This window comes from Mugil cephalus, chromosome 18 (assembly GCF_022458985.1).
Source record: "Mugil cephalus isolate CIBA_MC_2020 chromosome 18, CIBA_Mcephalus_1.1, whole genome shotgun sequence".
NCBI classification, from domain to species: domain Eukaryota; kingdom Metazoa; phylum Chordata; class Actinopteri; order Mugiliformes; family Mugilidae; genus Mugil; species Mugil cephalus.
Window position 1 is genome coordinate 2,765,393 of NC_061787.1, and position 17,757 is coordinate 2,783,149.

At 41.0% G+C, this 17,757-nt stretch overlaps 1 pseudogene; it reads left to right on the top strand.

The window, feature by feature from the left end:
* The first annotated feature begins 708 nt into the window (after positions 1-708).
* Positions 709-17,691, top strand: LOC124995456 (annotated as a pseudogene).
* Positions 17,692-17,757: the final 66 nt, after the last annotated feature.

Below are 17,757 nucleotides of genomic sequence, written 5' to 3' on the forward strand. Positions count from 1 at the left end.
TAGGGTCAAGTAGTTGAAATGGTGGAGAATCAAATGTACTTTGGATTCATCCTGGACAATAAACTGAGTTTTGAACAACACATCACTGTCATTCATTAATGCCACTGACTCTCTGCCAACCATACACTCTGAGCACTTTTAGTTGTCCCACCCCAGTTGCAGTAGCACAAATCACTAAAGAGGCTGTAATATGTTAGTTGGTGCGCATGTGTAGTGTGTGAATTTAAACATGTTTGAGTTTGACACATTTTCAGGTCTAAAAAAGAGGACACGTCTGATCTAAAGCTAAGGGTTTTTCCCTTTCTTCAGTTTTTTGGGAAATTTTTGTTGCTTTGTTAAAGTTTCACTGAGCTGAATGACTAATACACATCATAGAATCATTTTACTCTTCGTTCAGTTTGAAGCTAAATTATCCAGTATGCTATGCTATGCTATGCTATGACATGTTTATCAAGTATTTTCTGCTATGCTAACAGCTACTGATGCAGCTTTTTTAAGCTGACTCTGTTTTAAAAATCTATCATTTTTTTTATTTTTCAGATCTTAAACCTGTTCCTGTCCCTTTCTCTCTGCCCATATTCTAATATAAACAAATATTTATTTAAGTTCAGAGAACAATCTGTACTAAAACTACAGTTCCCATCATTCTTTGATCAACCTGGAGCACTGGAACTGAAGCTGATGCAAACTCACTGAGTGTTTCTGGTTTATCTCTCAGACTGACTGAAGGCCAAAAGATGGAGGAAGAGGAGGACAGATCAGCTGTCTGTCTATGAAGAGTGACAGGTCCCAACCATCAACCTCCAACTTCAGTGGAGAACCTCGACCCTCAGACACAAAGTAAGAGAACTACTACTAACTTGTTCATGACTCATTTTAATCACTTCTGTCAGTTCCAGGATATTTTCTGTCCCCAGTGGTTGATTGAGATTAACTGAGATTAGCTGAAATGTATTTGTTATTCTACATGTTCACCAAAGTTTATTCAAGATACAGTTAAAAATTGTAGGTGGTCGTAGAGACTGTTGGTTCTCACCTTTAATTTGAGAGTATTCACAAACTCCACCTGGAGTAAATCTGTAAGAATTAAAAACATTTTAATGCACAATCCTCTATTTATATAGACTATATAATCCTCTAGTTTATTGGACAAATTCTCCTAATCATAAATAAAATGAACACTTTGTCCAGAATCTTTGCAGACAGTGACTGAAGCCTGAGTTCATGCACATCATCACAGAATAGTTTCCTCCTTTGTTCTGCTGAGCCTGGTCTTTACTGCAGCTGTCTTCACTTGTTGATTCTTTCTTCAGTTTTGTCTTTAAGTGAAATACGTTTGAATTAGGTTAAAGTTGACTTGACCCCTGCAGAATATTCCACTTCTTTACTCCACAAACTCCTGGGTTTCTTTCACACTATCTCATGGCTCATTGTCCATCTGGCTGTGAAGCACCATCCAATCATCTTTCTTCATTTGTCTGAATATCTCTCTACTTCAGAATTCATCAATCTGTCACATCATCAATAAACACTAAATAAATAATAAATAAACTGACAGTTCTCATGTTAACCAAATGTTCTTAATATAACTGTAACTTTATTTATCCCCAAGTGTGAGATGAATTAAATCTTTTAGCATCGTAATGTGTCGTATTAAACATATTTTCTGCAGAGGTCAGTACCACAGACAGAGAGCAGAGTCTACAGTATCCAGCTGTCTGTCTATGAAGAGTGACAACTCCAAGATTAATCCTCCAGAATTCAGTGGAGAACCAGGACCTTCAGACACAAAGTAAGAGACTGTTTCTACTGTAAACTGACCTGATGTTGATTTTAGGATAAGGCAGAAATGTTCTGCTGAAAGATTTATAGTCATGATGCAGATGTTTTAGTGCAGGTAAGGTAAGATCCTATTCTGGGTTTTAGAACCAGGAAGTACTGATGGTATTTCTGTGGTAAAACATTGAGAACCTCCATTTCAGAATGTCCACTCATCAATATTCAGATATATTTGTCCTAATGTTGAAGTTTGTAATAATTTACAGCTGGGCTCCTAGTGGATGGATTGAACTGCAGTTTTCTCATCCTCCCATAGTCAGTGTGTAGCAACCAGCCAGTATAGTCAGAATGTGATCTTTATCTGATCAGTCCTCCCTATCATCCAGTTCCCTGTCAGTAACACTTCTTAGACTCTTCTAAGCTCAGTTCAGACTGAACTAACTCAAGCTACAACAGTGAAGGACAGAATCAGCTCTCTTTGATGGAAGACTTTTACTGTGAAGTCTCTGCAGGAAGTGTTGAAAAACAGCAGGTAGATCACTCAGTGTTTAATATGACAGATAGGAAAACGAAGGAGTCATTGGTGTTGATGAAAGCAGCAGAGTTGAAATCTTAGACTTTAATGATCCCCGGGAAAAATACTTTGTCACAGTAACTTTGTTGCACATAAAAGAAACACTCATAAAAACCACAAGAAAGACAAAATAAGATTAGATTAAAAGTAAAATAAAAACAAAGAGTGCAGTCAACAAATGTACAGAATCAGCATTATAGCAAAACAGTGTCCAATGCAATGTGGTTTGTTTGGCCATTGCATAGCAACAGTGGCATGGATTGTTGTCGCATGGTGTTTCCTTGTCCTTGTGGCTGAGGGAGGGATGTAAACTCAAACGGAGGTGTGTCCACCTGAAGAGTCTGAAGCCAGCACAGGCGTACTGTGGTCCTACGAACCAGGTCTGCAAAGCACTTCTCATGGCACGCTCCCTCTGTGTCCCATCAAGTGCACACAGTCCATCGATCCTGCAGCCAAAGGCTTCACGTTCACGTTCACGTTCACGTTGCACAGTCAACGACTCTAGAAAAAACTAAATAAAAACAGCACAAAAAGACAAAAACGACCAGAAACCATTTTGATTGGTTTAAGGCACAGAAACACAACAACAAGGCAGACAAAAACAACCATTAACACACTAAAAATAAAAGGTTATTCTTCACAAAGCTACTGGAGACATGCAGCCATTCTTTCAGGCTCACAGAGAGCTTGTCCTGTTCTCTGTGAGCATCTGAGCTTCGTGGACAGTCATGTCAAATGTTTCACCAAAAAAGTGTAAATGTGTTGACAGTGAGAGGAAGAGGAGTCATGTTTCTGTGAGGAGCAGCTGTCCTGCTGTGCTTTGTGTCAGGACGTCCTGAAGGATCCAGTCTCTACCAGCTGTGGACACTGGTTCTGCAGACAGTGCATCACCTCATACTGGGACCAGTCTGCTTCATCAGGACACTCCTCCTGTCCCCAGTGTGGACAAAGATCCAGAACAAGTAAGACTGTACATCTGTCTGATGATGGACTCTTGGTAAAATCAGTTTAGATTCCTATAGTTTTATTTATTCTCTTTTCTTTCCTTGAACTTCACATGCCCGCCTTATTTTACTCATATCTGATCTTTGTTAATTACTGCTGATATAAATTGATCTGTTCCTGTTGTAATCGGCCACTAAGAGGCTTTTATTTGGAAACAGCCAGAGGAAATGTTTGTTACCTGATTAGTAGTATTTTGTTGGTAGTGCAGTTAAAAGAAGGAAGGAACAACCACAGTGAGCTGTTAGATGAAGAGCTGCAGATGAGCTGCTGTCAATCAAACACTGACACGCCCCCTCAGAGGCTGATAAAACAAAGAGCATTTCTAACGTGTCCTCTAAAAATGAGTTATCATGAGAAGAGGAAAAATAAACTCTTTAAAGTCAGTTTTCTGTACTTTGTGACTTAAACAGGGATGACTGTTTCTTTCTGTCTCTTGTTTGTTCTTCTTTCCAGATGATGTTGGCCTGCAGGAGGTTTTAGATGAACATAAGATCAGCCTGAGGAGGAGATGTGAACATGTGACTGAAGGAACTGATGTAAGAGGAAGAGGAACCCTCCTCAACAGGATCTACACTGAGCTCTACATCACAGAGGGACAGAGTGAAGAGGTTAATACCCAACATGAGGTGAAGCAGCTTGAGACAGCTTCCAAGATGAAGGCCCTCCATGACACTCCAATCAGGTGCCACGACATCTTCAAAGCCTCACCTGACCAAGAGAGACACATCAGAGTGGTTCTGACCTACGGCGTCGCTGGTGTTGGAAAAACCTTCTCAGTGCAGAAGTTCACTCTGGACTGGGCAGAGGGTTTGGAAAACCAAGATGTCAGTGTGGTGATTGTGCTTTCGTTCAGGGAGCTGAACTTGATCAAAGATGAGCAGTACAGTCTTCTCAGGCTGCTCCATGTTTTCCATCCAACATTACAGAAGGTCACAGCAGAGGAGCTGGCTGTCTGTAAACTTTTGTTCATCTTTGACGGCCTGGATGAAAGCAGACTTTCACTGGACTTCAACAACAGTGAGGTTGTGTCTGATGTCACACAGAAGGCATCAGTCAACGTGCTGCTGACAAACCTCATCAAGGGGAACCTGCTTCCCTCGGCTCTGGTCTGGATCACTTCCAGACCTGCAGCAGCCAATCAGATCCCTCCTACATGTGTTGACAGGGTAACAGAAGTACGAGGCTTCACTGACGCCCAGAAGGAGGAGTACTTCAGGAAGAGTTCAGTGATGAAGAGCTGTCCAGCAGAATCATCTCCCACATCAAGACCTCCAGGAGCCTCCACATCCTGTGTAGTCCCAGTCTTCTGCTGGATCACTGCTACAGTTCTGAGCACATGTTGACTACAGAGCAGAGAGGTGAGCTGCCCAAGACCCTGACTGACATGTACTCACACTTTGTGATGGTTCAGACAAAGAGGAAGAAGAACAAGTACCATGAGGGGCATGAGACGAGTCCACTGGAGCTGATGGAGGCTGACAGGGAAGTTCTTCTGAAGCTGGGGAGGCTGGCGTTTGAACATCTGGAGGAAGGAAACATCATGTTCTACCAAGAAGACCTGGAGCGCTGTGGTCTGGATGTGACAGAGGCCTCAGTGTACTCAGGAGTTTGTACAGAGATCTTCAAAAGAGAGAGTGTGATCTTCCAGAAATCAGTTTACTGCTTTGTTCATCTGAGCGTTCAGGAGTTTCTGGCTGCAGTCTACATGTTCCACTGTTACACTAACAAGAAGACAGAGGTTCTGGAGGACTTCTTGGGGAAAGGCCACCAGGACTACATTAAATCTCTGGATAACTTCTTGTATGGAGCCATGTATAAATCCCTAGAGAGTAAAAACGGTCACCTGGACCTGTTTATTCGCTTCCTTCATGGCCTCTCTCTGGAGTCCAACCACAGACTCTTAGGAGGTCTGCTGGGTCAGACAGAGAACAGTCCAGAAATTATCCAGAGAGCCATCTACAACTTGAAGAATATAAACACTTATACAAGCTCTCCTGACAGAAGCACCAATATCTTCCACTGTCTGATGGAGATGAACGACCTCTCAGTTCATCAGGAGATCCAAGAGTTCCTGAAGTCAAAGAACAGATCAAAGAATAAACTCTCTGAGATCCAGTGCTCAGCTCTGGCCTACATGCTGCAGATGTCAGAGGAGATTCTGGAAGAGTTGGACCTGAAGAAGTACAACACATCAGATGAGGGACGACGGAGGCTGATCCCAGCTGTGAGGAACTGCAGAAAGGCTCAGTGAGTCCTGATCATTAGCAGAATCAATCAGATGTTCATCAGATGATCACCTCACTCTGTTTTATACTCATTCAGTCTGGATCCAGAATGGTAATGATCTCATTTTACAGATTTATATGCTTTCTAACCACAGATTTACTGGACGTGGACTCTCAGAGGCTCACTGTGAAGTCGTGTCCTCAGCTCTGAAGTCCAACCCTTCCTATCTGACAGAGCTGGACATGAGTGATAATGACCTGAAGGATTCAGGAGTGAAGCATCTGTCTGCTGGACTGGAGAGTCCAAACTGTAGACTGGAGACTCTGAGGTCAGTTCACTGACTGGAGCTGTTGGAGGTTTTCTTTATTTATTCACTTCAGATCATTGACTGATGTGTCAAATGTTCTTCAGTTGATTAATGTTCAGTATTTCTAATCTGAAGAAGATTGTACTTCTTTCTCAAATGTCCTGTTTTTCTGAACAACTGAAGAACATTGACTCACAACAAGTCTTCTAATTTATTACAATCATACATCATCAACTATCATATCAGAACATTTAACACATCACTGAAACTCCCCAAAATATAAGTAACTTCTAATCTTAAAACAATAAGTCCTGGTAAATATGATGCTTTGGTGCAACAGTCCATTTCCTTCTCACCATGATGATAAAACCTAAATACACAGTCACAGACTGTCACTGATGTTGTTGAGTCAGATTGATAGAAGGCTGCTGATCTGAGTCCCAGGATGAAACACATCATGAATTTAAATATGGAGCTCATTTTTATTCTTTATTCAGATTGAAGAGCTGCAGTTTGTCAAAGATAAGCTGTGATTCTCTGTCTCAGCTCTGAAGTCCAACCCCTCCCATATGAAACATCTGGACCTGAGTAACAACAACCTGAAGTTATCAGATGTGAAGCATCTTCTTCATCTTGAGGAGAGTCCAGACTATAAACTGGAGACTCTGAGGTCAGACTCCATGTTTTCTTTGTGTGCTGAGATAAATATGATGTTAAAGTTGTGGTGACATCAGGCTGATATTCTACTGATCCACACTGAGTATCTTAATGGTAAAGTCTGGTTTCTTCTTCTGTGGTTTAATCCGTTGACTGTGGCAGAGCCATGTTGAGCTCCACAAAAAAAAAAAAATCCTCCACTGGATGATTGACTCTGAAACTCTGACACTCTTCATTTCCACCTTGTAGTTTTTCAACTTAAAAGCACAGAATCAACTGGTTCAATGTTGGTGATGTTCTACATGTTGTTTTATGTTGCTTGTGACAGAGTGTAAAAATTAATTTCCCTCATGGGACAATAAAGGTGCATCTATCCATCTATCTGTCTATTTCTTAACTTGTTCATTCTGAACCTTCAACTCTGAACAAAGATGAATCTATGAGTGACTTCAAGCAGGAACTTTCTAAACTCATGTTTTATTCTTTATCCAGACTGGATGACTCCAGTGGTTCAGAGATCAGCTGTGATCCTCTGGTCTCAGCTCTGAAATCCGACCCCTCCCATCTAAAAGATCTGGACCTGAGTGGAAACAAGCTGAAGTATTCAGATGTGAAGCAGCTGTGTGGTTTACTGGAGAGTCCAGACTATAAACTGGAGACTCTGAGGTCAGACTCCATGTTTTCTTTGTGTGCTGAGATGAATGTGATGGTAAAGTTGTGGTGACATCAGACTGATATTCTACTGATCTACACTGAGGATCTTCATGGTGAAGTCAGGTTTCTTCTTCTGTGTTTTAGTCCATAGACTGTGGCAGAGCCATGTTGAGCTCCACATTTCAAAGCTTCATAGAAGAAGAAAAATCCTTCACTGGATAATTGACTGTGAAACTCTGACACGCTTGATTTCTACCTTGTAGTTTTTTAACTTAAAAGCACAGCAGAAACTGACAATTATTTCATATTTCAGCTATTAAATTATTTATTTTATAAAATGTGACAACATCTTGATACCACTCTCTCAGAAGTCAAGGTGGCGACTTCAAATGTCTTTGTTTGAAACAGAATTTATAAGAGTTCACTGTGAAGGAACAAAACATCTTCAACTTTAAACTTGTTCATTTTGAACCTTCCTTCAGCTCTGAACACGTGATTTGAAGGAGGAACTTTTTAAACTCACACCTTTTATTATTTATTTAGACTGAATTACTGCAACATGACAGACATCAGCTGTTACTATCTGGTCTCAGCTCTGAAGTCCAACCCTCCCATCTGAAACATCTGGACCTGACTAACAACAAAGACCTGAAGGATTCAGGAGTGAAGCAGCTGTGTGGTTTTCTGGAGAGTCCAGACTGTAGACTGGAGATTCTGGGGTCAGTTCACTGTCTGTTACTGTTGTAGATCCTTTAGTCCAAGATGAATGTTTGCAGCAGAAAATATTAGAAAATGTCGACTGTAAGATGTTGAAGTCAACGAAGCTTAAAGAGATTTTTGTGAAAAACACTATGCATGCGCAACGGAGGAAAAACTCTCACATGCTGAACAAACTTTTCGCCGTGTTTTTTTTTTTTTTTTTTTGGATCCACTTTAGCTATTCCCAACCCTCAAAACTTTGGTGCTGCGGTGATTTTTTTTACTCGAGATTGGTTCACCATCACAGCTGTGTGGGTCCTGTTGTAATCTGTGACAATTTAACATATCTTTACATGCTGTTTTGTTACTACCCGCGCCGTCTGTAAGTTTAGCTTAGTTTAGCTGACTCGCCGCCTCGGCTAAACTAAGCGCTACTAGCATCCGGACCGAAGTTTCTTGAGCATAGTTCCACCATCAAACTTCACCATCCGACAAGAGGAATCATAACTATAACCACCCGATCCACTTACCTAAGCTGAATCATCGCAGGAGGCCTCTGCCGGTAAGCGTTGATCCCTCCCTCACTGGTTCTCACAGCTAGCCTGTGGTAGAGTTTCTCTTTGCTCTAACTCCGTACTGTAACTACACGCTACATACATGCAACAAAGACATCTTTACTTGCCACAGCGGTACCCTTTTCCCCAGAAAACACCTCCTTTGGACAAGTCATCCAGTAAACAAACAAACAAACAAACAAAACAAAAAAAAAATGGCTCCACTCACATCTCCCTAACAGCCTGACTGTCTCAGCTGTGCCCGGCTATCTAACAAGGTATCCGAACTGGAGAAGAGATTATCCATACTGTATCAGATCCAAGCAGCAGAGAATCTCTTGGATACTATCATCTTCGGATCAGGTCAACCTCAGACTGACTCTGGGCCCGAAACCATCCCTCCCTTCCATGCCGCCAGAGCTGCGTCCCTTGTTGAATCCGGTGACTTGACTCGACACTCAGCCGCTGATGCCCGTTTGCCGTCTACCGCGCCTGAAGACACTTGGACACGGCTCGGAAACCCAAAGCCGCTGCCTGCTCCACGCTATTTCATCCAGGGCCTTGAACCCCCTCACTTTAATGAACATCCACTTCACTGATAAATATGACATTCTCAGCGTCAAGGATTTTCCCCCACTGGATGCCGGGTCACAGGCCTCCTCACCACCGACACGTGGACCCTTCCATCCTAGCAACATTCGCAGGAAATCCCGGCCCATTTTTACTCCTGCTCCACGGAGGTCCGATACTCTCAGCTCTGGTCGTCCATCACCACAGACGTTCAAGGCTCACAGCCATAGGCGTAAATTTATGGGGGGGTGGGTTGCAACCCCCTCGATAATCCAAACCAACCACCACAACCCACCCAATATGATATCATAATTATTGATAATGAATTTTAAGTATTATAAACACGACAATGTGGTAAATTTTCTCAATTTAGCAGTAAAAATAGCAACGTTTATGTGCGCCCCCTCCCGCTCTGAGATTTGCCCACCTCAGACCTGCTGCACGCGTCCCGCCTCCAGTGTCTCCCATGTATGTATGAAGTATCCATGATGACACGAAGACAGCACGAGAGAAAAAGAAAGCCCAACCAACAACTTTAAGTTGTTGTTTGGGCAAAAGAATGAAAATATCTTCCGAACAGGAGGTCCGCTACTGCTAGGGGCTCCAATGCCACCACTCAGAGTCAAATAATGTTAACTGAGCAAAAGTTAGTCCTACTTTCTGCTTTGCTGTGTCTTAGGGTTAGTTAGTCAGATTCGCTATTCAGTTAACAGGCGACTTTGTCATCAGGCAAAATGTGTTTTGTGACTTTGGGCTATACAAATAAAATTGATTTGACAATTTAATTAAGAGTTCGCCGGCAGCGATGGGACACTTTTGAGTGTCCATCGGTATGTCCAATAGGTGGTTTTCTGGAGAGTCCAGACTGTAGACTGGAGACTCTGAGGTCAGTTCACTGTCTGTTTACTGTTGTAGATCTGATATGTTTAATCACCGACTGAATCCAATTCATCTTCATCCACAACTTTCCTCCATAAATCTGTAAAATATCCTTTAGTTCAAGACCAGTGTTTGTAGCAGAAACTGTAGACAATGTCCACTGTTAGTTGTTAAATGAAGCTTGAAGAGAAATAATCACTCAATCAAAGAAACAGCATTTGATAATAGTTATGCTCTTATCTATTTTAGATGGTGGTTTTAGTCAGATAGCTAAAGGTACATTTCTCGAAGAACACTACATAGGGCTAGTGAAACATGGATAGTAACATAGGGTCAGTGAGCATTGTTGGAGGACGAACTACACAGAGGAGAAATCATTTGAGTCAGAAAAGCTGGTTGTTCACAACAGAATAAGGCCCGAAGTGCCTCTGTCTGTTTTCTATTTCACCGCCTATATCTTTTCCTCCTACTGTGACTAGAGCAGCTCAGAGGCATCAGTCCACCACAGAGACAGGACCCTAAAACATGCTAGCAGCCAGGCAGGGAATGAATAGGTAGCATTAGCCAACAAACACAAGTTCTAAAAGTCTGTTTACAACTATATCTGATTTAGAAACACAACTGTTTAGTACAAACATCATGGAGTCCAACACATTTCTACTAGAGTATGTCTCTCCAAACAGCAGCTTACCAACACCTGTTGCCTAATTCTCAACCCAACAGACAAGCACACGTAGCCTAAATATTACTGTTGCAGTATATTCATCAGATGGAAGCTTGGCTAGAAGATACAGCAGATAAATAACATACATAGATTAGAAAGTAAGAAAAACCATTATTAACTTACACCTGAAAGTATTCACAGAAAACTCGCATCAGTCCTGACACTGTTTACCACATCTTTTATTCTTTATTCAGACTAAAGAACTGCAGTTTATCAGAGATCAGCTGTGATTCTCTGGGACCAGCTCTGAAATCCAACCCTTCCTATCTGATACATCTGGACCTGACTAACAACAACCTGAAGGATTCAGGAGTGAAGCAGCTGTGTGGTTTTCTGGAGAGTCCAGACTGTAGACTGGAGACTCTGAGGTCAGTTCACTGTCTGTTACTGTTGTAGATCTGATATGTTTAATCACCAACTGAATCTAATTCATCTTCATCCACAACTTTCCTCCATAAATCTGTTAATGTCCTATAGTTCAAGACCAGTGTTTGTAGCAGAAACTGTAGAAAATGTCCACTATTAGTTGTTAAAGTCAATGAAGCTAAAAGGCTGTTAGGACACAGTAATGTTGAGCTGAACATTTAAAACCTGAACACATCTATTTGAATTATTCATGATTTTATCTACATCTTATATTCTTTTCAGATTGGAGAGCTGCAGTTTGTCAGAGATCAGCTGTGATTCTCTGGTCTCAGCTCTGAAGTCCAACCCCTCCCATCTGAAACATCTGGACCTGAGTAACAACAACCTGAAGGATTCAGGAGTGAAGCAGCTGTGTGGTTTTCTGGAGAGTCCAGACTGTAGACTGGAGGTCCTGGGGTCAGTTCACTGTCTGTTACTGTTGTAGATCTGATATGTTTAATCACCAACTGAATCTAATTCATCTTCATCCACAACTTTCCTCCATAAATCTGTAAATGTCCTTTAGTTCAAGACCAGTGTTTGTAGCAGAAACTGTAGAAAATGTCCACTGTTAGTTCTTAAAGTAAAAGAAGCTTAAAGAGCAATGAAGCACTAAATCAAATAAACAACATTTGATAAATGGAGTTACGCTTGTATCTATTTTAGATGGGTAGTTTTAGTCAGATAGTTAAAGGTACATTTCTTGAAGAACACTACATAGGGCTAGTGAAACATGGATAAGTAACATAGGGTCAGTGAGCATTGTTGGAGGACGAACTACACTGAGGAGAAATCATTTGAGTCAGAAAAGCTGGTTGTTCACAACAGAATAAGGCCTCAAGTGCCTCTGTCTGTTTTTCTATTTCACCGCCTATATCTTGTCCTCCTACTGTGACTAGAGCAGCTCAGAGGCATCAGTCCACCACAGAGACAGGACCCTAAAACATGCTAGCAGCCAGGCAGGGAATGAATAGGTAGCATTAGCCAACAAACACAAGTTCTAAAAGTCTGTTTAACTAACAGCAACTAAATCTGATTTAGAAACACAACTGTTTAGTACGAACATCATGGACTCCAACACTTTCGTACTTGAGTGTGTCTCTCCAAACAGCAGCTTACCAACACCTGTTGCCTAATTCTCAACCCAACAGACAAGCACACGTAGCCTAAATCTTACTGTTGCAGTATATTCATCAGATGGAAGCTTGGCTAGAAGATACAGCAGATAAATGAAAGACACAGATTAGAAAGCAAGAAAACACATCATTAACTTAGACCTGAAAGTATTCACAGAAAACTCAAATCAGTCCTGACACTGATTACTACATCTTTTATTCTTTATTCAGATTGAAGAGCTGCAGTTTGACAGAGATCAGCTGTGATTCTCTGGTCTCAGCTCTGAAGTCCAACCCCTCCCATCTGAAACATCTGGACCTGAGAGGAAACAACCTGAAGTTATCAGATGTGAAGCAGCTTTTTGGTCTTGTGGAGAGTCCAGACTATAAACTGGAGACTCTGAGGTCAGACTCCATGTTTTCTTTGTGTGCTCAGATGAATATGATGGTAAAGTTGTGGTGACATCAGGCTGATATTCTACTGATCCACACTGAGGATCTTCATGGTAAAGTCTGTTTTCTTCTTCTGTGGTTTAGTCCATTGACTGTGGCAGAGCCATGTTGAGCTTCTCATTTCAAAGCTTCATAGAAGAAGAAAAATCCTCCACTGGATGATTGACTCTGAAACTCTGACACTCTTCATTTCCACCTTAAAGTCTGTCAGACATTTAGAACAGAACTAAAATCATTTCCACCACATCAGACTAGAACTAATAAATGTTCAGTATCTGTTTGTGGAGTCTAGTGATGATTATAGTGACATATTCAAAGCAAACAGCATCAGTGTTCCAGAGAAGTAGACTTTATTTAAAGGCTGTCATTAATATCAATGAGATTTCTGCTTCCCTTGTTCTGTTTGACTGTTTGAAGATTCTTCTCACTGGCTTCAACTTTTAGAGTTTCTATTTCATAAACTTGTTCATTCTGAACCTTCAAATCTGAACACATGATGAATCTATGAGTGACTTGAACAGGAGTTTTCTAAACTCATCTTTTATTCTTTATTCAGTCTGGAGGACTCCAGTGTTTCAGAGATCAGCTGTGATCCTCTGGTCTCAGCTCTGAAGTCCGACCCCTCCCATCTAAAAGATCTGGACCTGAGTGGAAACAACCTGAAGTATTCAGATGTGAAGCAGCTGTGTGGTTTTCTGGAGAGTCCAGACTGTAGACTGGAGACTCTGAGGTCAGTCTCCATGTTTTCTTTGTGTGCTGAGATGAATATGATGGTAAAGTTGTGGTGACATCAGGCTGATATTCTACTGATCCAAACTGAGGATCTTCATGGTAAAGTCAGTTTTCTTCTTCTGTGGTTTAGTCCATTGACTCTGGCAGAGCCATGTTGAGCTCCACATTTCAAAGCTTCAAAGAAGAAGGAAAATCCTTCACTGGATGATTGACTCTGAAACTCTGTTACTCTTGATTTCCACCTTGTAGTTTTTCAAATTTAAAGCACAGCAGCAACTGACAATTATTTTATATTTTAGCTGAATCAATTAAATGATGTATTTAATGAAATGTTACAACATCTTGATACCACTCTCTCAGAAGTCAAGGTGGCGACTTCAAATGTCTTTGTTTGAATCAGAATTTATAAGAGTTCACTCTGAAAGAACAAAACATCTTCAACTTTAAACTTCTTTAAACTTCAGCTCTGAATACGTGATTTTAAGAAGGAACTTTTTAAACCTTTTATTCTTCATTTAGACTGAATTACTGCAACATGACAGACATCAGCTGTTACTATCTGGTCTCAGCCCTGAAGTCCAACCCCTCCCATCTGAAACATCTGGACCTGAGTAACAACAACAGTCTGAAGGATTCAGGAGTGAAGCAGCTGTGTGGTTTTCTGGAGAGTCCAGACTGTAGACTGGAGATTCTGAGGTCAGTTCACTGTCTGTTACTGTTGTAGATCTGATATGTTTAATCACCAACTGAATCTAATTCATCTTCATCCACAACTTTCCTCCATGAATCTGTAAATGTCCTTTAGTTCAAGATGAGTGTTTGTAGCAGAAACTGTAGAAAATGTTAAAGTCAATGAAGCTTAAAGGCTGTTAGGACACAGCAATGTTGAGCTGAACATTTAAACCTGAACACATCTGATTGAATTATTCATGATTTAATCTACATATTTTATTCTTTATTCAGGTTGAATTACTGCAGTTTGTCAAAGATCAGTTGTGATTCTCTGGTCTCAGCTCTGAAGTCCAACCCCTCCCATCTGAAACATCTGGACCTGAGTTACAACTTCCTGAAGGCTTCAGGAGTGAAGCAGCTTCTTGATCTTGTGAAGAGTCCAGACTATAAACTGAAGACTCTGAAGTGAGTAGAGGGTTCCAGTCAGTCCATGCTGCTTTCATCAGTATCGTCCTAAACACAGTTAGTATCAAAGATCCAGTGTTTCCTGTAAACCTGCAGCTTCTCAGTGAAGCTGTGAGAGGAGAATGGAGACAGGCTTCAGGATTGGACAGAAAGACAGAGAGAGAGACAACAGTCAGCCAATCAGAATGAGCCAGAAGCTTGTTGTGATCATGTGTTTGAGTTGATGTGAAGACGACTGTTGTTGTTGTGTTGATGTGTCCAGGAAATAAAGCTGGATTCCAGCTGACAGCCTTCCAAGATGTATAGAGACAGTGGTGGTCATTCATCACATCTGATCAACAACTGATCACAGCTCTGAGATCAGTCTGACTGAAGCCTGCACATCACAGAAGCAGCATTACATTTAGTAACCATGAGTTTCTTAGTCACTGATCTTGTTTCCATGGAGCAGCAGTAAATCCATCACTAAAGTGTTGGTGCAGTAATGAAGCGTTCAGGACTCTCAGCAGTTTCTTAGTGAAATCTGCAGAGGAAACAGACTTGATGCTAAAAAGTCTCTGCAGGTCTGTGTGTGTTCACTCCAACACGTTTAACATGAAGCTGAAAGGAAGCTGGCTGAGCTCCACAGCTGCTCCACTGCTGCTCTGAACAGGACTCAAGTCCCTGCTGCTCTTTCTACTGGATGTGATGATGAAGGGAAACACTCCTTCACCTCCTCTCTTCTTTCTCCTCCTCTCTACAGGTGGGAGTCATGATAAACAGGAGGGTGTGCGGTGTGAGAGGATGAGCTGTGTCCTGATGATCCAGAGGTTGAAGCAGCAGCAGCTTGTGTGGACAGAGACTCTGACTGCAGATAAATGCTGATGTTGATGAAGAAGTGAGCAGCTCAGTCACAAACATTCTTCTCCCAGTGATGCAGCCAGTGTTCAGTTTCTCTCACTCAGCAGATACATGTGTTTCTGCTCCTGCTGCTCTATGGACTCCACTGAGTCAACATCAGTGACATTTTTATTCTTTTGACATAGAAATTAGAGATGGCCAAGGGTATAGGCAACCAACATGAGCATTGCTTTATTCTGATTATTCTTTACTATAACGCTGGAAACTTTTAACTAAACCCTTTAGGTTTTATGCCTCTTCTTGATCGGGCCTCTTGTGATTTTTAAATTGTAAATGAATTACAAAACATGTCAATGGAAAAAAGATCAAATAAAATATTTCCTGATTTCCTATGATTTAAACCAAATACTCCAAAAATTATCCTGTTGTGGCTCCACCAAGCTGTTTTGGATGTCAGATGAACTGAAGTTTTGTTATTGGGACAAGAAGGAAAAAGTTACAGCCTGTAGAGACACTGTATTGTATTTAATGTTTTATATGTGTAACATTAAATCAATTCAGTTAGAAATGAGAAGGGAGCTGTGATGAAGCAAAATGTTTTGGTGAATGGTCTTGTTTATTATATAACTTCTTATATACCTATTGGTACTCAAACCACTTTACAGTCACAGTGACACATCTATCCAGTCACTCACACATGATAAGGTCCCCTGCTATTCTCACTCCCGAGGAGGACAGTCAAATATACCATCTGACACTTTTTTAATCTTCGGAATGGAGCAATGCCAAAACAACAAACAAAACAGCTAAATGAGGATCCTACCATGCCTGTTTCCAAAATAAAGATGAAAACAAAAGACAGTCAAACTGACCTAACTCCTAACAGACATAAACAGGAGAAAAATAATTAAGTTAAAAAAGATTCTTCCTCCTACTCAAGTCTGCTACCCCTTGAAAAATTCTTTACAACTATTCACAATATTTCAATGATCATAAGATGACAGTTTGAGCTTTAGCCTAATAAATGAACGGAATGAAATGCTGTCAGTTGGGAAGAGGGAGAGTAGGAGAATGTCGGCCTGCTCAGCTGGAACTTTAACTGTAGTCAATCTGCAGGTGGCAACCCAGTCACGTGGGTAATCAGGAATCGATGAGCACCTGGATTTCTCACACACAAAGACACACACACCCTGAATCTCTCTGAAAAGGAGGAAACGAGAGAGTGAACTGTCAATACATCTCTGACAAAAACAAGATCATGACCCCCAGTCATAACAACATTCACACTCTAGTGCCATGTACTGGGAGCATGTGGGGGTTCAGTGTCATTTCAGCATGTGGTACATTCTGGAGATCAGCCCAGTCTGACATCATTTCCCTAAAGGTTTAAAGCACAATTCACCGGAGAATGAATACAGGATCAGAACAGATTCCTCCAGTCCCATGTGAGTATCAAGTTTTTGTCCTTTGCATTGTGGGTGAAGAAGATGGAGCCAGTGTGTGGCAGACACAACATTCACTATTGCCTCCAAATCATGGGTCTAGCTTGGAAGCTCAGTGTACATGGGTCTCATCTGATGCAGGAAAAAAGTTTGGTGATAGAAACTTTTGTCCACTTCAATATGTTGGGAATATGTATGAGTAACTGCAATTTATGCTTCTGGGTTAACTGACACAGGCACCTGCCTGTTTCCTCTTTAGTATTTCCAGCTGCTTCTCGATCTCAGACATTTTCAAATTGGTTGCTTTGGATTAATATAGAATTGACGAGGTCAACTGAGAAGAGCTGAAGATACAGTGTATGAACTCATGTTTGGTGAAGTTTAGACCGAAGTTCAATTTACAAAACAGAATTTGTGCTCGGGTAGTGTTGTTACAGAGGGAATACAGACTGACAAGTAGTAGAAATGACTCACACTGGTGGAGCGTCCATGTGTAGGTTCCTGCGGGACCTAAATGCAGTACCATAAATTTTCCTAAAAGCCTCAAAATGAGACGATCAATTTGATGTGTCTCTGTGGAGCTGTCCAGTGCTGAAGAGACCTCTCTCTCTATCTTTGTGTTAGCCTGGTACAGTTCCAGCAGAGGCAGCCGTGCATGTAAACTAACGTACTCCACAAAGTGTTTTGGACTGAATTCCAAACGGTTTGATTTGTTAAAAACATCACACACATATCTATGATATACAGTGCTTGGATTTTTAAAAATGTTGGTTTTACTACCTAAATACAAATTGCAACCTTCTTGAAATAATGTCATGTCTGAAATGTTTTTTTTTTTTTTTTTGACAAAATAGTTTTAATAATCAGTATCATGGGTTTATTCACAGGTATGGTTTTTACTAAGGGATGATATTGTGAGCAAGCGTCTAATAAACCGATTTATTTGGGGAATTATTTATTTGTAGAAAAATTTCTTTTTTCTGTGGCAACTTTTCTCACAATTTT